This window comes from Atractosteus spatula, chromosome 5, assembly GCF_055471065.1.
Source record: "Atractosteus spatula isolate fAtrSpa1 chromosome 5, fAtrSpa1.hap1, whole genome shotgun sequence".
Taxonomy (NCBI): domain Eukaryota; kingdom Metazoa; phylum Chordata; class Actinopteri; order Semionotiformes; family Lepisosteidae; genus Atractosteus; species Atractosteus spatula.
The window spans coordinates 23,659,018-23,678,966 of record NC_142710.1 but is presented as its reverse complement, the minus strand read 5'-3'; positions in this window follow the sequence as shown (position 1 = coordinate 23,678,966).

Below are 19,949 nucleotides of genomic sequence, written 5' to 3'. Positions count from 1 at the left end.
CACTGAAATGTGAGAGCAAGTCAAGAATATTGCTAGTAATAAAATCTTACTAGTCTGCCAATCAGTGCTCACTTATCGTTCATTTCAAATGTATAACTAATTTATAATTTTCTTCTTTATATAAATAAGCAAATGTAATTCAGGTTTAAAGACATTAAAATCTTTAAAGCTTTGACGATATGCCAGACTTCTTTTCAAAGACTAAGGAACAAACATGCTTCACTTGTTTAAGGGCTAACATGCTGTGCAGTGCAGACTCCAGTAGTGAGAATGCGAAACATAGCAATAACATTGACTCACTCAGCTAGTCACTGAAGAATTTTATCTTCATATTTTATATTTACACCCTTTTCACTTTAGGGTTTATTATTGGAATATTCGTGCTATAATAAGGACCTATAAAAATTAAATTCCTCACCATGAAAACTGAAGAAAGATGTCAATGAGCCTACATTTACTGGATGATGTTTTTTGTATTAGATCTTATATTAGGAGAAGCAAAAAGAGGGTTTAAATGAAGAGTTAATAACAAGTCAGTGAAGAAAACAAGCACAATGCAAACAAGGTAGGTGTTTATGTTTAAAACTGATAGTGAAACTTTGCCCAAGAAACATCTAGCAATGTTAGAGGTACATACAGGAGAGTGCCTAGGAACACCTGATGCAATGGCTTTCTACAGGAGTTTCAAATGAACGCTGGAACAGCATGGACCACAGAGCAAGACCATTGAGATGGAGAGCCTGCCATTGAAAGATGAGCTGCCTCATGGGATTCCTTGCAGCTGATGAAGTGCTTGATGCTTCTGTTTATGGTAAAATTGCTAAATAAATATATTTAATCAAGGGACATCATTGTGAATTGCTACAGTATGTTTCTGGTCACTTTATTTTCCTAATATAAAAATGGTCTCTCACAGGGTATGAATGAAACCTAATGCCATAATTAGGAATTAAGTCCATGGCACCAATCATTCAAAATTCATTGAAATGTTCTTTTTTCTAGGATTCTCCTTCATTTTTAATATATAAAAATGATTAATCAAGATACAATTTGCACACAGTGACATTGATAGAAGCTACATTTACTCATTGTTATTGTGTCTTCAGCCAATATATTAAAAACATTTGTATGTGATGTAAGTGACTATTACCAAATGTTACATTTTAGTTCATCACACAAGAGGAGTGCTTGTTGTAAGCAGAAAACATCTCTTTTATTAGGGTTGAATGCTCCAAGGCTTTGCATAATTAAGTAAAAGGTGAATGTTGTTGGTGGTGAATGCACTACCAGGTCAAATCAAACTAATATTGGCTGTATGGATTTATTAATAATGCAGTTTTATGTCTTATAGCACTTTGTGTTGATGCTGTAGTAAATTCCACAAGTTTACTCTTATATTGTCTAATACAATATTTTCTATAGTCACTAGAAGGCAATTATTGTAACCTTTTCTTGTCTGAGAAATACTGATTGGAAGAGAAAAACAAAAAAAGTGACAAATTTGAATCCGTCCCAGGAGAATATACTAGAAATGCTTGCATCAATGAAAGCAACACATGCTGAAAATTGATCAGCTACCTTCTCTCCCAAGGCTATCAAGTCAATCACAGGCAAGACATGGCATTTTGTTTTTAAATATCATTTAAGTTCCATAAAATATGTGGCATTATTTCAGGATTTTCATACATTTTTTAAACACGTGTACTGTATCTGTATCAACTGATGAAAAATTAGCTACAGATTTAAAATAAAAAACATGCTAGACGGGCCGAATGGACTCCTCTTGTTAAATAATTTTCTATGTTCGAATGTAAAAATACTGTGAATACAACAATCAATAAAATATATAGAAATCGGTTAAAATATAATAGTATATAAATATTTTTCTATTCTGAGACAGACATGAGGCATAATATTTTTTTATCTAAACCTATATCACACCTGCCCCATTCTCTACTTCTATTAAGGATGAAAAACTTATAAATAATAAAAATACATTCATCAATCTATATAGTGTCTACATATTTATTTACATTTACTGTACAGTAAGATACCTGTATATAATCCCTGAAAATATGTTTCAACCAGTATCCTTAAGTCACTGACTTTATAGTTATATCCAGTTTTAATCCTTCTGGAATTAGTAAGACTAAAACTTTAGATCCTGTCATGACTTTCCTCTTTCCAAAAGCCAAGTAACTGAGCAAAATTAAGTGGAGCTGGATTGATTGATTCTGCAAGTTTGCTAAAACACGTGTTTTTCTCACTGTGCCTAGTCATTCATGGATCCTTCTAAGCAATGACTGTCAATTGCACCAAATTAGTGCCATTTCAGGGTAGATTGTGAACAATTACTTGTGATGTACAGTGGGAAGCTGATCTGTATTCCTTAGAGAGAGGAGGCCCAAGGGATTCTGTGCAGGCTGCTTGTTTTACACACACACAGACACCAGGGCAGATGCAAGGCCACATACCTGTATTCCCTGTGCACAATACCAGGGTGGAGTTGTTTTATTTTTATGTTTTTATTTTTCCTTGCATTTACCTTATTAGTACTACTGTAGTATATAATTATTACTTTTATGTTTCTTAATTCATACTGTAGATTTATATAAAAACCTAACCTTAGACAGGTGTAATGGTTATTACTAGTTTCTCTCTTGTTCACAGACCCATAAACATCTATTTCAATTTGACCATTTTTTGCACGCAGTGCTACTACATTAAAATTCTAGATGTTCGCCATCAGCTCAGTTCACAACCAAAGGAAAACCCCCAAAAATTGATGAAATAAAATTCCTCACGATATGCAAGAAAACCAAATTAAAACAAAATAAAACATTCTTTCTGGGTCAAACTGTACCCTGTAGAGGATTTTGAGGCTTTATTTCAGTTTATTCACTGTAGGTAAGAATGAGTATGCCCCACAAAATATCTTACTGGACACTCAAATTCTTTTTCTACAGACATTTCCAGATGTTTTGTTAAAATAAAACATGATTAAAATAATGCTTATGAAAAAATGCAGCAATACAATGAATTGCACAATTCTGAATAATTTTTGGTAACTTCAAATGAATAAGAGAGCTGAAAACTAGAGTAAAGTTCCACAGTTCTTACAATTATTTGGTATGTATGGTGATGAACATCTGTTCAATTATTTAGGCCTAATGCTTTGACATCAGAACGACATCAATCATTATTAGTGTTATCCGTATTACTCATCTTTGGATAAATAAGCAGGTACTGTAAAGAAAACTCTCCACAGCTCATAAATAAAGGTACATTACACATGCTTTTTGTGTAATGAGGAAGGCTCAGAATATGAAATCAAAGACTGGAAAGAGAAAAGACACTTCCATCTTATTATTATATGAGAGACGAACCTCAGCTATAGTTATGTTATTGAAAAACACAAAATACAAACCTCCTAACAGCATGGTATGGCTTAAATGTACAAATCCTTCTAATAAGATAATAAAATATATAGGACATTTTGGTGAATAAGTAATAGTAAAGAGTATGCAAATTTTCCCAGATGTGCAGGCAGTATACAGTATTTCATAGTACATACTGTACATAACCATGTGGTTACAGCTCATGACAAGAGAGCAAGACAAGCCAAACTCAACTAAACCACAGTATGATTGGCCCTAATCTTGCAATCAGTCTCTTCACTTCCTAGAGCTTAAATCCACCCAGCTTTACATTTTCGCTAAGAGGAAATTCTTTGGAAAATTAGACACATCCTTTTAGCTGGGATATCCTGGATTAATTATGTGTTTAAGAATGAACTTGATACTGGATACAACAGAAACTATTGTCCCTCCAAAGCACAATAACTTTACAAGTTAAAATATAATTTAAATGTGTAACCAATCTTAATACTGTATTAAACAATTAAACAATTCCAAATATTGGAACAAATAGAACAATCTTCAAGTGTGTACACTACTCTACAAATACAACTATATTCAGGGAAATGTAGTTGATATCCCCATATACTGTACAATGCTAGTTACTTTTGTATATGCCAAACACAGTGGGCACAAATATACATACAGTAAATAAAATATTTTCATGGTTGATTATGGTATAGAAACAAATGTTAACATTTTTGACAACAGAACAACAGCATTTCTATAACTAGTCATCCTCCTTACAATATATAAAGTATGCTTTTGTTCTCATTGCAATGCATGTATATTAAAGCCAAAGGAAGTTGTATATTCAGGTCTTTTTTGCACCTAATGAGAGCTGACAGAGCTGAAGTGACCCTACTCCAGGAGCAGATATTCGAGACTGGTCATATTTTCATGAGAAACCACAAATGACACATATAGTACATGTAAGTCTATACCACTCTGTTTTTGCTCACTACACTCTTTATGTTGATTTGTTTATAGAGACATGCATGTGCATATACTAGAAGTTGTGTCCTTAAAATATGAAGTATTGTTAAATTTTCCAATCATTTCTTTCCCTTCCCTTCATTTTTCTTTCCTAATTACTTTGTCTTCTGATAAAGGCCTAGCTCAGGGATCATCAAAGGTCCTTGAAACAATGAAGAATATATAGCAATTACCAAGACTTTCATCTGCAAGGAACAGATTAAAAACCACTGCACTGTAGCAACTCCAGAGATGAAAACCCTGGCTAGTCTGCACATATTAATAAATATTAGCTCACATGCTATTTATTACTGGTTTTAAATGATAGCGAAATGAAAACTATACCTCTGGCTATTTTCAGTGAGATTAATTTGTACTCAGCAAATGATTATAAAATCAAATGAATTATGTATAACAATGCTGCTTGATTATGGCCTTTGGTGTGAGTCATATTTGGTCACATTTTAAAAACAAAACAATAAAATGATTGTCCTATGTTTTCACAAGGTTAAAGTTATGGGAGTCAGCTCTGAATCAATTTGGGAAAGATAACATATTAAAAACTTATTAGAAACAATTACAGAAAAAATGGTTTCACAGACATGCTAAATCTTATCTAAACATCATGATGGTCATTCTTTTTGTTTTCAAAGTAATCTCATTAGAAAAAATGTAAAAGAGAATAAAATAGCATACATTTTTAAGAACTAATAAATATATATGTTTATTGCCTATTGATCTTTTTTTAGGTGTTTAACAATTCTATGCATTTTTTTATTTGTAATGAATGTTTACACAATTGTATACAAAGAGTCAGAAGACAAACAAAGCCCAATAAAGCAAAAGCAGAAGCAGTCTTTATTGGCATTTTTGTTTTAACATGCTTGGTTTGGGGAATGACTGCCAAGCCATAAGGCCGATAAACCAAAAGGATGCTGAAGTGATGGTGTCTTGGGGTAATGGATGGGTATGAAAGCAATCAACACTGGAATATAGTAAACTAGAGGCCCAGATTTAAATCCCAGAGCCAGTGACTGATGGGAACTAGGGTGTTTTTCTCTTAAACTTTAGTTAGAAACTCCAATTAAAGTAAACCTGTACTGTATATATACAGTATATATTCTATTCTTACTATTTCATCATAGTGGAGCCATTATACTATTTGGAGAAGGAAGCTCCCCTATTACTATTCATACTCACAACTTAGAAAAAAAAGGATAATGGCATCAGCTTTAATGAACAAGCATGTTCACAGTAATGTGTGCACAGTGTGAACTTCCATTAGAGCCATTAGCGATTAAAATGGCAATAATCAGTACAGAATTCCTTTCGAGGTTAAATAGTGGTGAAATCCACTATGAACTGTTCTTAATTGTAATTATGTTAGAGAACAACTTGCACTGTTTGACAGCGACTTTTTAAAAATCTATTCTTTGATTTATTAGCTAAATTTGACCTGGCTTGTTAAACATAAATAAACTATGAATTGCATTACAATACCTCCTTTAATATTCATATAATAGAAGATGCAGTTTAACACATGCTTACTTATACGTTCAAGAGGTCTTTCTAATCCTGAAAGAATTTGTTTATATAATATTATTTTAGTTGTTTCCATAGGTTCATTTCAAACTATACTGTATACAATATCTCCTTATTATTGTGATTATTCTAATGCATGCCAGAGTCTTCATTTGAGGTTATTAAGGAAGGGGTGAGGGATATGTTATCACTGCAAAAAAAAACTGATAGTACTATACTGTGGCTTGTGTTAGAAATTCTATAGACTACCTTGCACAATTACAGCTGATAGAGCTTTACCATTTGGTACCAGTCACACATTCCAACTTTGACACATCTTTGATGACAGACCATCTACAGGGAAATGTAGAATCAAGAGCCATAAGACACTGGGTTACAGTTCATAAGAATTTGCAATTTAAGTATCTCATGACTGCAAAAGAGATGCAGATGAATTGTGAAGCATATCATCCAGTTGTTAGGTTTGCATGTAGGTTAATCAAGTGACAAACGGTCGGCAGAGCAAAGTGTAAAACACAATTACCTAGTGCTTCCTTTAGAGAGGTTAGAAATATATATATGTACAGTGAAATATAATGTAATAGAGCACTTCTACATATGCTCCTTTCTGAACGCAATGTAATGAGTTCCTTGATTTGACAGAAGACCCGAGCCATGCAACATTATTTTACTGCCCTTTGACCTGCATAGAAAAGAAGAATTACACCAAAGAAAATATGTTTTCATTAAAAAATAAATCAATACAAAAATTCAGGAAATGTTCATATATTTTAAAAAAAGGTATTCACCATGAAATTTCATGTGATAAAGTTGAAGTCTAATTATAGAATTAAGGATTTGTTATAACATTCTCTAAATGCAAAGGTGCTATAACACAGTCAAGGCTGAATATTATTTCCTATTAACTTACAAGTCAGTTAGTTCACCTGACACATTTGAGATGTTTTCTCTGTTTATAATTTGATACTTCTTATTTCTGAAAGGATTCTGAAGTTAGAAATTGAAAGTGTGAAAGTAACACGTTTAAAGTAATTCAAGTAGGTACAGTAGCTGCGCCAGCATGCATAGGCTGCAAAGAAACAAGTAAAGGTTCATTCCATGCTGAAAAGAGAAGAGACACAACATTTCGGCTGTGGACCTTGAATACCTGAGGAAGGCTCCACAGCTGAAATGTTGTGTCTCTTTTCTTTTCAGCTTGGAATATACAGTACCTTTACCTGTCCCATGTTTAAAGTAAGTTTTGATTGCAATCAAATGACTGTGTATAGCATATGCTCCACATCAATAATTTACAAGGTACAGTACATAATTACTACTGGCAATGTATGGCTGTCAAAAAGGTTTTCTCAAACACCATGACCTTGAAACCATTTGCAAGTAGTTCCATTAGTAATTGAATGTATAGTAGTGCACAGCAAAAAATAAAGCACCTTTGCAGTCTATTATTCATTTTCTTTTCTATTGTGCTGCTGAAACAATTTATATCTGAGACCTACAGTATGCAGTTGAAATATTTACCATCTATGGATACAAATCCCACTCTCATATAAACCGAAAGAGCAAATGTAAAATTACTGTGAAACCGTGGGTTGGCAGGAGGTATGGGGACTGTGATAGTAAATGAAACAGGACAACACTGTATTTGGAGTGACGAACAACAAAATATCTAGAGTTAGCCAAACACAAATAAAGGACATATTTCTTTCCCTTTGAAAAGATTGCACTGAGATAAGATCAGCATAACTAACAATGTCCTATGTTGTGAACTGCATCCTGCGCTACAGACAACTAAAATGAGTTACATTCCAATAAAATGCGTGTGGCTTTTGAAGATCCTGGTGGCGCCTGCATTTTTGAGCAGTAGTTAATATCCCTGATCTAATCCACTTACTGCCTAAAATCTACAGTTCTGGGTATTTAGCAACACACTTTGCCCCCTCCAAAGCTGATTCCTCTGGTGGGCAGACTCTGAGACATTATGGAGCTTGAGAGTATGCTTCTGGGACATGCAGCATTTCAAATGTATATGTTTGCTTGCTAATCTGCATCCATTCAGTTCTGTTATGTAAGCTGTTTAGGTTCAATGGTGTTCTACTAGCATAGCTTATTGGGGACTGCAATTTCTCCAGGGTGCAAGCCAAGCTCTACATCAAAACCTGATTGAGCAGAAAATATGTGCTAATGTTCACAGCAGTACTCTATTATATTATAAGTATGCTTGTAAATATTCACTGCGTGTTATTACGCCATTTGAACCAGGAATATTGTTTGGGTTAAAGGTCAGCCCTAATGCTCTCTCTGGAGACTGTAGTTTTGAATATAACCAAATGGGATAATGGCCGGGAATACCCAGAGGGGGCAATGTAGCACATCGTAAAGAATTGCACTGTGTGTTTTAAGTTTTCAGGACAACAAAGATGCCAAGGAGATAGCTCATAAGCAGTCATTATTAATGGAATGACAAGGCTAATGTTAAGCAGGATGTCTTAGCAGTAATAAATCTTGTCTCAGCCCCATTAGTAGTCCTTGCTACAGCAAATAGCAGGTTAGGTTATAACCTAACAAGACTGAATTTTATCCCTCCAATCTCTAATGTATTTTATAATGCTGTTAAATATCAAAAATAGCATCTGTCTAAGCCCCCTTGATCTGCAAGAAGTTTAAAAACTTGAATTTTAAATGCAATGACAGAGTTGATAGCAGTGTTTCTTTTTTAATTAAACAGATAATCTTTGCTAGACATTGTTCATTTTAGACAAGTGTATTTGTTCTGTATTAGGCAGATGGAAAATAAAGGATTTCAAAAGCTAAGTCAGAACTTATTTTAATTTTAGCAGGGAAATATGAAAAACCTGTTTCTATGAACTCATACTTTAAGCCTGAGAGTTAACGCTCACTGGAAAGCAAGGTGGTACAGTACAGTATGTGTCAAGTAAACAGAAGGAAATAGTTTGCTTCCTCTTTTTATTATAAGCAATGAAACAATCTCAACCAGATTTAAGTTTAAACTTGAATTGAAGTATTATTTGTATTTCAAGAGAGGCTAAAGGAATGAAAAAAAAATCAACAGATGAGCTTTTGTGGGGTTTCAACAATGCATGACTCTCATTACATCCTTTTAAAACAATTAATGTACAAATTAAAAAAATGTTATTGTGTCTCATCTGCCAGAAAATTCCTAGTGATAAATAATAGATGCTATCTTTAAGCAGGCGTCTCCATTAAGACAGCCCCATTATTTATTCATTCAGATTGGGTGGCACAGACACTGCTTTCAAATAATGGGGTTCTACATTTTCAATTTGGTCAATGCAGCAAATTCACTGTAGACTAATATTTTAATGCAATGAAAATATTTTTGTAATGCAGACAGAATGATACAGAATGAACCAGAATGAACCTGAATATTGTATGTCTGATACAGGCTCTCTAGCCCAGAGGCCACCAATGCCTATGCTTTCTTGTAGACATCTCACATTAATTTAAATAAAGTAGTTGCTATTCTCTACTTCTCTGAGACCACCAGTGCAACAGTACCTTAGGCTGGTTCTATCCTCTTAATTATCCCTAAGCTGTTCATTAATAAAAGGGGGCTCAGTGCTGTGATAACATAAAGAATACCTCTAGGCATGCCACCGTTAAATTTGTGGTTACACAATGCAAAAACAACAAAGTACTGGAATTCTAAAAAAAAACCAAAGCCTTTTTATTCATAGTTGGGAATTTGAATTACATACTATATATACAGTACATTAATTTTAATTTCAATTGTTTTGTTTTAAATGAAGTTGCATTTGTTTGCTAAGCTACACAGAGATTCCCTGTAGGTTAGTATAAGAACACAGTTAATGCACTGTTAACATTAGGGACATTTTTATAATGATGTTCACATGAGTATTGTATGATCAAAAGGATTTTCATGACAAAAGCCAATGGTTCCCCTTAGTACCTCCACAATGAACAGTCTTTCTTTTTTCTTTTATTTGAATACATTTTTTTGTGGTTCCTGAAAGCCATAAATTGTTCCTCAAATTATGTTTCTCTTCATTGAAACAATATGTTCTTCCCACTAACATGATTTTAACACTTACCTTCTGTGCAACATGCCCCATTGTTTAAGTATGTATATTTAAAGGAAGCTCTGGGTTATATTAAGAGAAGGAAGTTTAAGTAATATGTTGGAAAACAATAGTAATACTAACACAGTGCCCTGTCCATGTCTGCCTGCTTTAATACATTTCAGTGTGTTATGAAGGGCTTTGTACAGCATCATACTCCAAATCCCTTTATGTAATAAGCTGTGGCTTTAGTTACAGGGAATACAGGTTGTGCTCCTCTTGTAAAAGGTCAAGCAGCACTTCCAAATAATAAATGTAAATAATAACCTAAGCGTGTAATATGCTACAGCCACCGAAAGTACTAGAGTGGTGTATTCACTTAATAATCCCAAACTAAAGCCTCTGAGCTCAGCTGGCTACTTTCATAACTTTAAACAAACACACATGCAATCCAGGCACAGATCCTACTGTACTGGATTTTACAAAATTACTGTTAACAGTAAATATACTTCATAATTAGGTCAAAAATGAAAAGGCTACCATAAACTAACTGTGAATCTGTGTATATTCACAGAGATGTGACATAAGTAGTTCCCAGTGTTTAAATAGGTCATTCCAGTAATATGATGAACATATTACCTTTAGGACAGGTAGAGGCCAGAAGGAACCTCTGCTGATAGCCTTTCTACAAAAAAGAGGTTAAAAAGGACAGATGGATTTTGAACAATGGGATATTATCAGAAGCTAGCAGGAAATCTCAAAGGCTGTCAATATTCAGTTGGTGACTCTTGGCAGTGATCATCTAATTCAAGAGATGGCATAAGAAAAAAAAACTTTTGACACTTTTGAAATGTCTCCGTTTCAAATATTTTTTTAAATAATTTTTACTAGATTAAAAAGTCAGTGCCTATGTTGTCAAGTTTCTTGCTTTACCTCTATCAGGACCTTTCAGTATCTTCATTTTAAATTTAAAATGTAATTTAATATTTAATTGAATAAGCACCTGACATTGGATTTTTAGGAACCTAAATATGTAAATTAAATAAAGAGCCTCTTTGTTCCATTTTAAAATTGTATAGACACAAAAATAAAACTATATAAATTGTAAGTTTCTTTTTGTTAAAATACGGTTAAAATTTTCCAAATTGATTGAAAAAATTCATATCCAAAATAATAGGTGGGACACCACCTGCTGTTTTTTTAAATGTTTTTTTTCCATATGAAGAGAAGTATTTAATAAATTTATGTAAGAATGTACTGTATGAATTTATCTTTGTGTCTAATTATGTCTAATTCTGGGTTTTAAAATTGTTTTCTTTACCAATTGCTATGTTGTGTCCTCTTTTTTGTGACCTACTGTATATGATACTGTATATGAATTATTTTATGCCTTATACATTAATACTGGTACGGTATATTGGAATACCAATATTGGTATTTCATATGAATCCAGTATATCAGTATTGCATTGTATATATGTAACAATCCAGATGTTGTAGAATTCACTCTGAAAACTTTGTTTGCTGCTTATGTGTAATAGCAAAGAAGCCACAACAACACTACTCCAGCTTGGATAGTATGAGGTCTTATCATGCCCTGATCTACCGTCTTCACAGGTTTTTTAATACGTTAACTTCAATTCAGTCTGCCCCTAGAATGACATATATGCTCTTTCTACTCCAGGGGTCCACTGCCATCCTGCAACTTCAGCCCTGCATACACCCTCAGGGTAAATTAACTTAATGTTAAGATGATAATGCCTGTGAACTGTGAAGTGGGATAACTGTCATGTCAATCCTTCTTTTAGATAGCATAGCTGGGATAGATCACTCATCTTCAGAGAATCACCTTGCCTTACTCAAGTGCACAGGAGCACTGCTGAGCACAGATAATTACAAGCCCAAAAACAAAAAGAGGAGCTTGGACAGAGGAGTTCAAAATCAGCTCTGAAAGAAGTTAATGGCGCTAGAGAATTTGCATATATATAAACTGTGCCTTACACTATTTGTAATTTACATGTTTTTTGAAAGCTCTGCTAATATACTGTGACACAAAATTAGTTAAACACAATTCATTCAATATTGTTTAATTTTACTCCTCATTTAACATGATTTTAAGCAAAATGATTACAGACCATGATAGCATTAATTTGAACAAGATGTCTCATATAAGATTCTGTCCATATTTAAAAATGAGTTATGCTGACTTACATACTGCACACATTTTTAACTATGGAAACTTGAAAACTAATAGCTTAATCATATTTTGACAACATCTACATATGTTATGCATTATTTATTAGAAGGATATAAAAATAACCTCAGAGTACATTATACTTCACTTTATAGTCATAGTTAACTGGTTAAAAATGTATCACATTTGTCTTTCAAGGACTTTTAGTTTTAGTTTACAAGATGTAAACAGAAATGCATATGTTACTGTATAATAATAATGATATGTAAAAACAATATATATAGCATCCGAACAAGCTAAAGCATTATTAAAATTGCACACTGCTCTGAGACTGCCAAGAGCAGAATACAGTAAGTATGGCTGCAAAACCAGCTATGAAGGTAAAATATTCAAAGGGGGTTATGCAATTTCAACTTACTCATCTCGGATGTGACCCAAATGTTTGCCTGTAGCTGACAGCAAGTTCAACACTGTAAGTACAATTTGGTTAACAAATAGCAAAGTATTTATGTTTTATAGCAAAAAAGCAAGCTTGGCCAGCCTACAGCACTTTAACATCTTTCTTTTAACTCATTAGTTTTACAAAGCACTAGAATTCTACATACAGTAAGGTTTCTCTATCACATTTATCACATGTGATATATCACATTTTAACCTAACGTTAAAATTTAGCCCCTTTTTGATTTTCTTCTCTCACACATTATAATATATACTGTATTGTATTTGCTAGTTTTAGCTGAGCTTATTCTGTTCCCAATAGATAATACACTAAGTGATGGAGAAGTCAGCATCCAAACAGCTCTTGTTCGAATTGTAAGAAACACTTCTAGAAAAAATAGACCTCAGTTCTTTTCTGTAGGAAAGTGGGTATTTAAAAGTCTATTTGTTCTCTTTTGTCCTGAGGCCATTAATATTTTAAGGTAAACTCTCTAGACTAGTAAATGTGAACAAAAACATTGCAAAAAACATTGTAAGTAAAATGTGACTTGCTATGTAAATTGTTTCACCTACAGAGATCTAGAAAGTTTAAGCTAAGATGAACAATCCATGATCATTTTTTCATCTTTGGTTAGAAAACATATGTAGAATGAGAATTAAAACACAAATAATTGTGTATGCATAAAAACAGTTATACATACTGTACAATATATAGGCATATATAAGGTTGTACTATTTCTTCTGGGCTTTAAACCCTTTACATTTTCTAAGGTAAGGAACCATGGATTTAGTCCTTTTATACGTAAGCATGCTTTACAAAGGCATCCTGGTTTGTCTGTAATTTGATGCAATCGTCAGGATTTGCTTACAGAAAGGCAGCCTTGCCTTGAATAAGCATGGGGATTGAATTACCCTTCCACCTCTGGAGCGTGTAACCTCCCCAGCACAGGGTTAAAAAGCACTGGAGAGGAAGTGTGAGGACGCCAAGCTTTGAGTTGAGCCCTTCTTCATCAAGCGTTCAAAGAAAACTGCCTCAGACTCCAGCACTGCTTGCTGCAGAATATCAAATTGTTATATACCATAGTAATACACAAATATAACTACAGTGACGTGTATCAGCTTAAAGTAACTGCTGTAAATTCTAACAAATTCTAATTAAACTGTGACTGTCTTCATGACTCTCCACTACCATTAATCATTTATTTTTTTAGTATTTATTTTCGCATGTTATTTCAATATTTTACTTGACATTATACTGTACGTTTTGTCTTTCAGCATTAGTTTGAAATTATAAGTCAAAAGAAAAGAGCACAAAGTGAATTCTGTAAAATTCAGCAACACACACTTGCTTTATGATGTTTACACTCTTAGATGATAGCAAACCTTAATTTTGCTGAATGTCAATTACACTAACATCTTTTATCATCAGTGCCACTCCCTACCCACCACCCCCCAGTCACCAACACACACACCATTTGGATTTCTGTTCATTTTCGGAACACAACGTCGCCTTCTAAAAAATTCAGCGCCCTGTTAGACCTGTCTAGAGTCAAGGTCAGAGTTTGCACATGATGATGACAGCTAAATCTTTTAAATTTTTCATGAGTTGCTTAAAGGCATAAGCTCTTTTCTGCTAAAGTAAGGTCCCAATAAAATAAGATCGATATTTCATCATAGTCATTATGTCAAAATGTATGTACACAGAGACAAATAATTATTTAGAAATAGTATTTACTTGCATATACAGCTTATATAATGTATGTTGTTTGTGTGTATACTTATGCAGTACACATATCACTGCATACAGTATCAGTCGTAGGGGAGGTTTACAAACAATGGTAAAGCATCACAAAGAAAGCATATGCAGATAGATAAGAATGTAATTCTGTGATGCACTTCTTGAATGTGGACAAAATTACTAACATACCCAAAATTGCAACACCTGCCAAAGATCTCCATTTAAAAAACTATTTTTGAATATGTTGAAAGTATTGTGATCACACAATCTGTATTACAGCTTCAACCGGAGTACTTGGCACCTTCTTATTGGCACTTGTTTCTTATTTACTGTAGTTACTGGAAATACAGCAATACACCCACAAACCCAAGAATACCCAGAGAAAACAAACTATTGCATACATTTTGGTGACCAATAAAGCCAAGAAGTCTAGCTGTCTAACTACTCACATTCTGCGAAGACAATAAGGTTTTGGCATTTTTCAGCCAAATACAGAATTGCTTTATTTATTATGATGTATTGTTTTTCAATATGCTGCTCAAAGAGTAGTACATTTGGTACACTTACTACAATAAAAATTTCCTGATGCAGATAACTTGGTTGTTAAAGTCACTTTCTATATTGTCTGTCATGCCTCACATCTGTAGCTGCCAAAACAACACTTCAGACACAATTGCAGACATATGTATAGACATTAAATCAGTTGATTACCTAAACACTTGCTTAGGTGTTCAAAAAAATAGTTCAACAAATCATACAGTACATATGAGACAACATCCTGCATGACAGTGCATTAAGAGTTAGCATGTCCAAAACAAAAGAAAATAATCAAATTAAACTGCTTTGACCCAGTTCCCAACATTGGAAACACACATTCTGGTGTGTCCAATGAGACATACTGTAGAGAATATTTTTTATCAAAATTTGAAACCGAAAATAGTATGTGTGAAAACAAGTGTGAAAGAAGTTAAATCTCAGCAATGAACAATTAAAAACTGAAATAATTTGATTCCATAAGTATTCTCCTGCCTTGCTATTTCTGAAAAGGGGTGAATACATTTGCAAGGAACTAGTGTAGCTGCTTTTTAGGTTTTGTAGCCTTGCACTGTTCATATTTTATATTTTCTGCAAGTTACTATAAACCCACAAAGTTCACAAGACACACTGACCCATTAGCAAGGTCTAGTATTGTCTTCAGTGATGTACCACATGAGTATACACCAATACAGTAGTCGTGCCTTTCGTGAGGTCACTTTCATTAGCCTTGTTTCCCATAGCAAAACACAATGAGGAAAAGGCTTGATTTGCAATTGCTTTAAGTCCTCAAGAATAATGGGACATTCTTACTTTGGACAGGGTGTTTCTTTCCAATGAAACACATTGTTCTCTAACACTGTATTTTGTTAAGGCAGTGTACAGTATATGTACTGTACATGAATAGTGGAGTACATGTAAAAAGACTAAAGCTAGAAATTAAACAAGCATGACATGTAAAATCAACTTTTGACCAAAGTAATTGAAGACACTTTTTACTGTGTCAAAAACTGTTACACACGCTCTATGCAGAAATAAATAAAAGTGCACAAATCAGGAACAAGCAGTTATTTCAAAAGAAGTAGCAAAGCACGCAAGGCTGGAAATAACTCTCTGAGGGAGAAATTACATACGATGAGGGACAACAGGCTACAGTTCCTATTTTGGGGAGTCTTGTAGGCAAAGGCTGAGATTTGGCAGTTTTAGCAGCCCCTTTCAAGACAATGCATGTACAACGAAAAGCATTATTCTCCACAGAGTACCCCAGAGGCCTCCACAATCATCTGTATGCTCATAGTTATTCTGTTCCCTCAAAATCATGACAGATCTTCTTTATTAATTTTAATTTGTCATCAATAACCTGACAGGCCCTCTTTCTGCAAGAAATACTGTATTAACTGTTTCACTCTCTCTGGCAGCTATTATAAAATGTGATAATGATTAGTAGTAATGAGGTCAAATAGAATAATGTGACTATAAGTTGCTACCAGCAAAATGTTGAACACAAGAGGATTTATTATGTTCACTTGCTGAAATGTAATTTAAAAACAGGATATTACCGCCTGCTAGGCCAGCTCATAGGGTTATCCAGATCATTTACAAATTCACTGCTAATATGTTTATTTTCTTTTAGCGCATATTGCAGTCTTCTTTGTTTTTTAGTTAGCATAGTTGATAAAACCAGTTGAACATTGGCCCCTATAAGCGTAAGTAAATTTTATTAATGGGCCATTTTACAATAAAGTGATATACTGTATAATAAAAGTAAAATACAAATGCAGGGATTCAAATACCCTATATTTAAATGCACTGCTGTAAGCAAGAAAAATACATCTTGAGAAAAGAGATAATATTCACTGTTTCATACAATGACACTGAAAAATTATTGCTCAAGTTTTATTTTGAGCTACTATACAAAAATAAAACAAAACTACAAAATTTATGTTCTTTATTATTGTACTTATTTTATTTACTTTATTTTCAGATACAGTACATGCTCTTCTCACTTTAATAAATAAGTATCACTCCCAACATTGTTATCTTGTATTTTAAATTATTATTTTTATGTGCCATCTTCTATAAGACTATGACTGGGTGTTAGCTCATTAATATTTGTACCTACAAGTCATTACAACGCTATCCTTTTAATACACACATTAACCTGGCACAAATTTTAATTATTTTGCAAAACAGTTGCTGTCCCAGGCATGGAAACAGATTATGCTACTGATATCTGGTTTATTCTGTATTAATTTCTTATCCAAGACTTACTTTTAATTATTTAAAGCCGATAAAAAATATTTATCATAAACTATATATATTACAAAACAAATATGCAGTGCATTCACAGTTATTAACCAAGTACCAAGGGGTTATAAACCTTATGTTTACATTGCTTAAATAGAATGCTAAATTCATACGACCAATTAGTAGGAGGAATAAGATCAAAAATAATATCATTTAGTATATTTTCCCCACTAGTATATTTGCATATGTAAGAGTTGCCTCAAACTCTGAAAAGCTTGCTTGGCAAACTAAATGCCTGTGTGACTGAAGCACATATAGTCTTTGGTTTTCTGCAATTCATACAAATAAAATCAAAACATAGATGTATAGCATCAGGCGTTTAAAACACCAAAGGCATTATACAGCAAATAGCTTCTTTTTTTCCAGTCCTCCCTTCTCCACTTCCCTATTTCACTAACAACAACAGCAGCAGAAGCAATTTTACATACCAGCTGCCTTTGAGTCAGTGATGGGTGCAATGTTTGTGATTCTACATCAAGCACAACTTGTCTTTGGCATTTATGTGTGCTGTTTCTTTAGCAGGTCGTCCCAGAGACTCCTTTCATCTGATGCGTTAGGTCTCCAATCAAACAGGGAACCATGGTGAATCCACTTTTACAGTTAGGCAAACTGAATGCTATCACCCATGTATTTGTCACCAACCTGCAGATTCAAGCCTCTAATCTGCCATCTGGATGGATGTTACAAAGTTGGGAAGCACGAGGAAAGCATTTCACTCTAACTACCTGCTGTCAGGCAGTATTTTAAGGAGCCTGTGATTTTCCTTTAGTTTGACTTGAAAAACAAGCCAGCTTGAATGATAAAAAGATACATCAGCGGGAACCTTCTTTGCAAGGTTGTCACTGATGTGGATTTCATGATATGGCATTTCCCTCTGCTGAACCTTTGTTTAAGTGTAACAGGCTGTATAGCTTTACCTGTTGTCTAAACAAACATGATATTGCCAGTAGCAAAATAGGTAAACGCTATTTGATTTTCGCTCTTTACATTTTGTTAGGTGGTGGGTACAAGGACATTAAAGTGAAGGGGTGAAGAGGTTTTGAGATTTAATCATGTCAAAAATGTATTCTGTTGTGCAACATGCATATTTGATATTGTTACCCTGAAAGTATGTTGTCTATGCCTAATGTACAATGTCTGTTTATTGTAGGCGTGGAAAGGTAATTATATGGATGTCAAGGTATACTGTATACAGTATATTCCAATTTGAATAAATGTACAGCTTACAAATCTTCACAATAGAATAGTCAACCTAAAACTACAGTAAATAAAAAACATATTTTCTAACTTAAAAGTTTTGTACAGATCTGTGAAGTATTTAATGAGTATTTAATAATATGCTGTATAATTGTATTAAGTAATTTAAAAGAGGTCCATACAAGAAGTTACTAATTCATGTACTGTAATTAAATGTATTTAAAAACATATTGTGAAAAAATATATATAAATGAAAAGAAAACTAAAAGATTTCAAATCAAACATGTTCTTCTTTGAAAAAAAACAAAGTTATGGAATGTACTGTATAATAGTTTTCTTGTGAAAATTCTCTAGGTCAGTGTTTGAAGAATCCCAGTAAAAGCATTCTCACTGCAATAACGCCATCAAAGGTGGGTGTTATCAGTGCACTTGGGAGGTTTTTTAGCCTTTGGGTTCGCCTCCAGCCAAAACAATCCCAAGTGGGCTAAAACCAAGACACACTCACCTTTTTGGTCATTACTGCTTTAAATCATCTTCTATTGTGACAGAGCATATGCTGCCCATTGTGAAACAGCAGCCTGGTGATGTCACATGAGCAAAGAGTGATTGATCTCCTTATGGGATAGTTTGTTAAGAGTGCTACACAGTTTTGCTTAAAATCGTGGCATGTCATTTATCATTTTACTTACCTCTTCCTGGCCAATACAAACAGGTTAAATTGCTGCTTAACAAAATATTGTGTATTTATTGTAAATATACAGTAAATGTTGTTTTTTTCTATCAATGTAATTTTGTAATTTACTAATAGATACAACAATCAAAAGAATAATAAGCAACCATGATGTATCTGCTTTTTATGAAGGTTGTACTTAAAATCTATTTTTTTTATTTACATGTACTGTAATACCAGAAACAGTGGAAAAATAAAGTACCTTACTGTACATTAATCATACTCTTTATTTTTATATCCTCTTTATAAACACTTCATTTAGAAATGCTTTATTTGGTATGATCATTCAATTATTAAACCTCTTCAAAATCACTCTACAGATCAAGAACAGGGAATTGTGGTTCTCCCCCAGACTTAAAGTGGCTTTTTGGAATTGGTGAGACAACTAAGGATCTGCTGGAGTGCAATGGGTAAAACCTGAAATCCTTTGGGAGCAAAAACTGAATGATTTGAATCTGCAGTCTTCCAGCACTATTAATCATCTTATGAAGAATGCAGTATCTAAAAACAATCTGTAATGTAAAAATGTGTTGCAAAATAACATTAAAACAGTAATAAAGAAGAAAATTTAAAACAGTGATTTTATTACATATTCAATGAGAGAAATATATGCCTCAAAACTTGAACACTATGTTGTACAAAAATACATACAGTATCCTGAACACTTGCTTTATAGTTATGTTTTTGTAGGGCTAGGGAACTCTCTATAACCTCATGTGCATATGAAGAACAGGGGTGCCAATTACACACAAGCGTCTATTTACTTACTCATATTTACATATTTACTTGGTATTCAATGAGGTTAGGGGCTATTCATCAGT